The sequence below is a fragment of the Pipistrellus hanaki genome, assembly GCF_964339955.1.
Source record: "Pipistrellus hanaki genome assembly, chromosome: 17".
In the NCBI taxonomy this organism is placed as follows: Eukaryota; Metazoa; Chordata; class Mammalia; order Chiroptera; family Vespertilionidae; genus Pipistrellus; species Pipistrellus hanaki.
Window position 1 is genome coordinate 43,267,648 of NC_140519.1, and position 7,644 is coordinate 43,275,291.

Here is a 7,644-nt window from a genome sequence, read left to right on the forward strand (position 1 = left end):
GCACTTCCAGGACAAGAAGTACAATTCAGTGGCATTCCGTGTCTTCTCAATGTTGTGAAACCATTATTAATTACCATCATTTACTTTTAGAACTTTTCGTCACCCCAAACAGCAGCCAGTAAACAATTCTGGTCTACCTTCTGCATAAACAGCCTCTCTTCGAGATCCATTCAGTGCCATTTGTTTTTATTTTATTACCAGGCAGGATTTCCCAGCATCTTTCTACATAGATGATTCCACATAACTCCTTGCAATATAAAATATCTGTGATTTTTGCAAAGAAAGTTCTGAATTACCTTTGGGCAATTAGGAAGGTCATCAATGCTTGTTAAGAACTTATTGATTTAGATACAAGAGATCAAAACCCTCTCATGCCATGCTTTGTTCCAAATGAATGCTGTTGGCTGGTCCCAGCACAGTCTTTTAGTGCAATCCACTGGACACCCCTTTCCTTTTAGAACACAGTACATGACACAGGTGGACAAGCCAACATCATGAAACACTGGCCCAGATTGGGTTTCCCTTAATTCATGGCGAGCTTCTCTAATGAGAATACCTGGAGACTTATCTGACTTCAAAGGCCCGTTACAGCTGTGCTGCTTTTGTTGCTCTGGAAATGGGGAAGTTGAGAACTCCTTGCTTTACGCTTCTTAATGATAATTATATGAGACCCTGAAAAGTGCTTTTGATCTTGGCCTCTCACAGCACTGGAGTGAAGCATCAATTCCCTCACCCCCACTCTGAGGGAGGCCTTCCTTACTCACGGGCAATGTGTGTTGACACGGATGTCCCAGGGATTGCAGCTTCAGAGAAAATCTACCAGCAGCTGTGAAAATGCACTTACACATCTAAACTCGCCAGCCTTAATATTAATCTGTGTGATAATTTTTTTTTTTTTTACTGTTTTATTGTTTTGGAATTTTTTTATTGATTAAGGTGTTACGTATGTGTCTTTACCCTCCTCCCATTGTCCCTCCTCCTCCTCATGCCCTCACTCCCCTGTTGTCTGTGTCCATTGGTTAGGCTTATATGCATGCATACAAGTCCTTTGATTGATATCTTCCTCTTACCCCCACCCTCCCCTGCCTTCCCTATGAGATTTGATGGTCTGATCAATGCTTCTCTGTCTCTGGATCTGTTTTTGTTCATCAGTTTATGTTATTCATTATATTCCACAAATGAGTGAGATCATGTGATTTTTATCTTTCTCTGACTGGCTTATTTCGCTTAGCATAATGCTCTCCAGTTCCATCCATGCTGTTACAAATTATAAGAATTCCTTCTTTTTTTTTACCACAGAGTAGTATTCCATTGTGTATATGTACCACAGTTTTTAAACCACTCATCTGCTGATGGGCATTTGGGCTGTTTCCAAATCTTAGCTATGATGAATTGTGCTGCCATAAAGTTCTCTCTTTAATGAGTTAAATGATTTTTGACATGGGCTAACTTTTTATTTGTGTAAGAGTCATGGTTTTTTTACTTGTTTGAAAATTAAACTTTGACATCTCAGAGCGCTAAATAGGTGAAATGGGTGAATTTGAGATAGGATTTTAAAGACAGACCCTATAAGGAAAACCCCAGTAGATCAGGTGCATTAGAAAACCCTTACCCTGTGTAAGCTTAGACCCCAGTACCGAGCTAACTTCCATCTCTGATGGGCAGCAACTAGCCTCTTTGCTGGGAAAAGCTGACAGGGTCCTCAGGGGTTTATTTGTTGAAAGAAAATGAGACGTCTCATAAAAACAGCAACAGGAATTGTGAGCTTGGCGTCACTGATGCCTCTTCCTCTCCATGTTCCTTTCTCCCCTCCCCCTTCATATTTTGAGGTCTTATCTATCTCTCCTTCATTCCCAGAGAAAAACATTTTAAAGTTTGATAAGCTCCCTGGTCTTTAGTGCCAGCTGGGCTTGGACTGTCCAGTCCCTTCACCTGGCCAAGAAGGGATGCTGGTCCCAAAGCAGGTGACTCCTTCCCAGTCCCTCCAGGAAGAGGTGCATTGTCCCATGAGACTTAGGGATAATCTTTCCACTCCTTTCTGTTGGCCCTTCATCATGATTCCATTGTCAGCCATGTGAGTTCAGCTGTTAACTGCTCACTTAAAAGAAATGATCCCTCCCCCCGACCCCCGTTTTGCCCTGTAACAGCCTGACAAATAGCACCTGCCACTGCTCACAGAGAAAAATGCAAGAAAATGGAAAACGAAAGGCAAAAAGGCATGAGAATCCCGCTAATGCCCAATGACTGATCTTCTTAGCATGCATAGGGCGCCCTCAGATTTTTCCAGAATCTTAGATCTCCTTACTGAACAACCACACACACACACACACACACACACACACAGAGGCGGCATAGCCCCCTCCCACCTTCTGCCTACAGCTAGTTTGTCCGATTCACACACAAACCCAGACAATGCTCTCAATAGGCGTCTTTTGGGGAGACAATTGCAGGAAGCGTGATAACGGGATTTGTCACCCCGCCGCGGCTACTGTTTCAGCAAGCATTTCAATAATGAAAGGAAGTTTTCCTAATGGTACATGTGAATGAATTTCAGCTGTCTCCTCTTAAAAAAAAATTCTTTTGGAAGAAAGCCAATTAAGATCATCTGTCTAATGCATCTATTCACCCCCACTGCAACAAGATGTCAGTTATAATAGATGTCTAATCAACCCCGACTTCTCAGGACAGGGTGCTGAGCATGCGGAAACAAGGGAGAGACCAGGGGCTCCACCTGTGCGATGCTGGGAGATGATGGATGAAAACTTCTCTCCGAAATACCAGTCTGGAGGGCAGTAGAGCCAGGCGTGTCTAAAATAAATCCACACACCAAGCTGGAGTGAGCTTCAGATGATGATCCATTTCTTTCCTATTGCTGGCCTGGTACCCTAATGGTCATCTTCGGAGGGGACTGTGGAAGCTAACTGTCAACATCCATGGCCTGGCTCCTGGATGCCTGCTCCCTTACATGCAGAGGGGAGCATTTCCATTAATGAGAATGAACAAGTGCCTCCAGATACTGGAGCAAAAGTGATTGTCCAGGCAAATTCTCTCTTAAAAAAAAAATATGTGTGTGTGTGTGTGTGTGTGTGTGTGTGTGTATATATATATATATATATATATATATATATATATATATATATATATTATTGATTTTTTACAGAGAGGAAGGGAGAGAGATAGTTAGAAACATTGATGAGAGAAACATCGATCAGCTGTCTCCTGCACTCCCCCCACTGGGGATGGGCCCGCAACCAAGGTACGTGCCCTTGACCGGAATAGAACCTGGGACCTTTCAGTCCACAGGCCGACGCTCTATCCACTGAGCCAAACTAGTTTCACCACAAATTCTCTTTTTTTGAGGGAATTTTGATGCCTTTTGAGTGATCAAGCCCTTGAGAGGATGCCGTGTCCTGAAAGACACTGCCTGAAGTCAACAGAAATCACTAAGTTAAGAAGCAGTGTGACTGTACATGCAGTACATCATTCATTTCTCTAAAGACAGATACACACAGGAGCTGCCTGAATAACACATACACCTCGGAGGTGACAGTCTTCCCTCATGCATAGTGGGAAAATTAATTGTACAGAAAATCCCGGGGAGGTTACATACCTTTCTCTTAGCTTAACATGCATACTACCCCAGTCCCAGGAGCCAATGGCTTTTTCTCAGTTCAAACCAGTTCACTGTGTGACCATTTATTATTTCACAAGTCACATCCATCTGCCTTTTTATATACTTGGAAGGGGGTTACTGTGTAACTACTATGGTTTCAGTATATAAGTTCTATTCTCCTGCAAGCCTGGGACTTGATCTCTACCTCAGCGGCTGCTCTAGGCTGCCCGGCTGGCTGGCATGGCTTGGGGAAGGCCAAGCTCTTGGCAGTCCACGGAGGGCACTCGGGTCAGTCCTTTGGAGAGACAGTCAAGGGTACTGCCTGCACCGAGATGCCCAAACCACCATTGAGACGAAACCATTTCCATGAATTTCCCAGTACTGCTGTTCTGCTCACAGTGACATCAGGATTTTGCCTTTACCAACGTTAATGTGGCCTCCAGGCCTCCCCCACTCTCGTCATCTGTACCAGCACAGTGGACTTTGTCCTCCCTTCATCATGCTGCCACCAGAACCATTAACATTAATATGGTGAGTTCCTAATGGTCCCCAGAGATAGCCAGGCTTTCCTCCCTGGAACCTGAAATGTCACCTTATATGGCAAAAGGTACTTTGAAGATTAAAAATAATAATAATTATATATATATATATATATATATATATATATATATATATATGTGTTGTGTATATATATATATATATATATATATATATATAAAATTGACTTTTTACAGAGAAGAAGGGAAAGGGATAGAGAGCTAGAAACATCGTTGAGAGAAAAACATCAACCAGCTGCCTCCTGCACACCCCCTACTGGGGCTGTGCCTGCAACCAATGTACATGCCCTTGACTGGAATGGAACCTGGGACCTTTCAGTCTGCAGACTGACACTCTATCCACTGAGCCAAACAGGTTTCAGCTACTTTGAAGATTTGATTAAATTAAGATTCTTGAGATGGAGGAATCATCTGGATTATCTAGGGGTCCCAAAGCAATCACAAAGGGATATAGGGTTCTTGTTTCTCCAAATAGCACCTTGATATTGTTCTCTAGCCAGGAAGGAGGGAGTGAAGACTAGCAGCCAAGACATTCGAGCAAAAGCTCTAGGCAGTGTCTCCTCTTGTCAATCCCAGATTATTCCAAGAGGATCGTCTTGAATGAATCTCAGGTTGATGTAAGGCAACTGCTCTGCAAGCACATAGCATAGAAGTACCGGCTGATGCATTTTCTCACCTCAATAGTTTAAACCCCAAACTGGAGGAAAAGAATATTTTTTTCCTCCAATTTCATTGCCCTATAATTTCAGTCACCATGACATAATTTTGGGACTATTCAGTTGTAGCTGGGTTACATGAATAAGAATCAATAGATGTAGGAATGGTTTTCTCAGTCTGTTTTCCTTGAAAACAACCATTTTGAGGAATTATCCAATGCTTCATACGCCCACACATGAAAAGAAAGCAGTTAAAATAGAAAGAAAATTTTCAGTTTTGTTTATTTGCATTGACAGGGCTTAGTAAACATGTTTTCACATGGTTGGTCCTGGGCATCGTGACCTTGCTTTCTTGCAGCTACAATGAGCCTGAATAATTTGGATTAGGTGACTACATTAATTGACTTTACCTGGTGATTATCTCACAGTTTCACTTCTCTTTCCTATGCATGCAAATTCTTTCTAAAAGTAAAACCCCTTTTAATTTAATTGTATTATAAATACTTCCATTCAAAGAGTGGCCAACCAATTTGCATAGTTATATAAAGTTTTGTTTTCAAAGATTCAATGTAGTATTGATAGGATAATAATTTATTTTTCTTTTATGAAGGCATTATGATTACATTAAACCAATTTGGAGAATTGGCAAAACATGCATGAAGTTATCCTTTGACATAACCATTTGTAGCAATTTGATATTTTTCCATGAAATTTTTTTTATATCTGTAGCTGTCATATGATCACAATTAGAGTGTAAGTAGCATTTTGTTAACCAGTATCACCCCAATAAATTCAATAAGAGGAAAAATACACAATATAAGAAATAAAAAATAAATAAAAATTAAAAATTTCATTATTTTATTGACAATTATGGATAATCATATTTGTTGATTAAATGAATGCTAGATGTTCAAGATGGAATCTTTTATTATTATCATCATCATCATCTCTTTTGGATATTAGTTGCAATTTAATTAAATAAACCACATTAAACTATTCAATGTGCTAGGTTAAATTTTTAATTTAAGGGAACATACCATATTTTCTGGCGTATAAGACGACCCCCTAATTTTACAGTTAAAACATAGGTTTAGGCCTATATTCGCTGTATAAGACTACCCCCCACTTCCGAGGCAACACCAGTTCTTTTTTTAATAGACCGCCTCTCTGACTCTGGCCAATCTGAGCAGGCTTTTTACTAGAGCACAGGGTAGCTTCGGGTATAGAACATGTACACTGTGTTCTAGTAAAAAGCCTGCTCAGATTGGCCAGAGTCAGAGAGGAGGTCTATTAAAAAAAGAACTGGTGTTGCCTCGGAAGTGTGGGGTAGTCTTATACAGCGAATATAGGCATAAACCTATGTTTTAACTGTAAAATTAGGGGGTCGTCTTATACACCGGAAAATACGGTATTCTTTCTCCACAAGATTTAAGAACTGAGAAAAGATAACCAGTCAATAAGGACATTTAGCAGGACTTAATAACATATTAGAGTAGATAAGGTTATTGGTTCTATTATTTAAATATTTAGGAGTACGTCTATACTAGTCAGTGCTACCAATGTCTATCTTCTCAGAGGGTGGAAGTATGCTAAACTAATACTCTTTAGTAGATAAGTACTCATTGTCTCAGAGCCCATAGACTTTTGGCCCTGTCCCACCCCTAATAGTTGTGTGGCTGGGGGCAGAGGTAAAGATGGAGGCCTGCATATCATAGTTATAAATGTAAGTTATAAATAGGCTGCTACAGCATTCAATAAAACATGCCCTATCTTGCTGCTTCGACAAATACATTTTTTGTAGTGACTGGAAAACCAGTTTGAATTTAGAGTTCTTTGACTTCTCACTGTTTACATCCCAAGATAAATTTATTGCCCCTTTATTCTTCGTCTTTGGCTCTTTGCTGCCCTATGACAATCTTTGTATGCACACTTGTCAAAACCCTGTTTACATGTCCACGCTTTGTCCATCTCCTTTGTAAACACTGTCCCTTGGCCATCCCTTGGGCATAAGGGCATTTATGCCAGCAGCGAATTCAGACTTCAGAAGGATAGACCCAAGGACACGGTCTACCCAGGCCATTGAAGAGACTCCCCAGTCACTTGGGAAGGTCATTCCTTGGTCTCAGTGTCAATGGCATGCTTGGCAGGGGAGAGGATATGGCTTCTGTGTAGACATTTCCGCCTGGTCTGATAAACTTTTCTCCCTTAGAAAAAGGCCTGGCACAGGAGGACCAGGGTAGGCTCTTTCAAGTTCAAGCCCAGAGCAGGGTCCCAGAGCAGGACCTAATTTACTGAGATTCTAAGGGATTCTGAATATATGGGAGAATGTAGAAGTTGGGAAGTTAAGCTATTCACGTAGCGAATTTTAATGGCAGACACTTCCAGCAGTCTGACCAATATCTACATTCCCTGCTTTCTTATCAATAGAATTCTGATTTTGCTTAGTGTGACAATATTTCTAGCTTAGGAGCCCCTGCCTTTAGGAATGAGCATATAGTATGGTTCTGGCCAATGAAAGCAAATCAAAATTGTGCTGGGGATTTCTGTGAAAGCTTTGTTCTCTTGATATAGTTTCCGCTCTGTCTTTCTGGTGTGTTTTTTTCTTCTTGTCTGAAACACATATGTGATCTTGGAGGTGGAATGACATCTTTATAGCCCTGAAATGAACTCGGAGAGAAAAGTCACAGAGGAGAGATGACACAGTAGCAGAGACATAAGGGAATCCTAGAACACTGATGACATTCAAGAGCTTTCTTATGCTAAAATAAACTTGCATTTGGCTAATCCATTATAGGCATGTCTAATAAGTGCATACAAA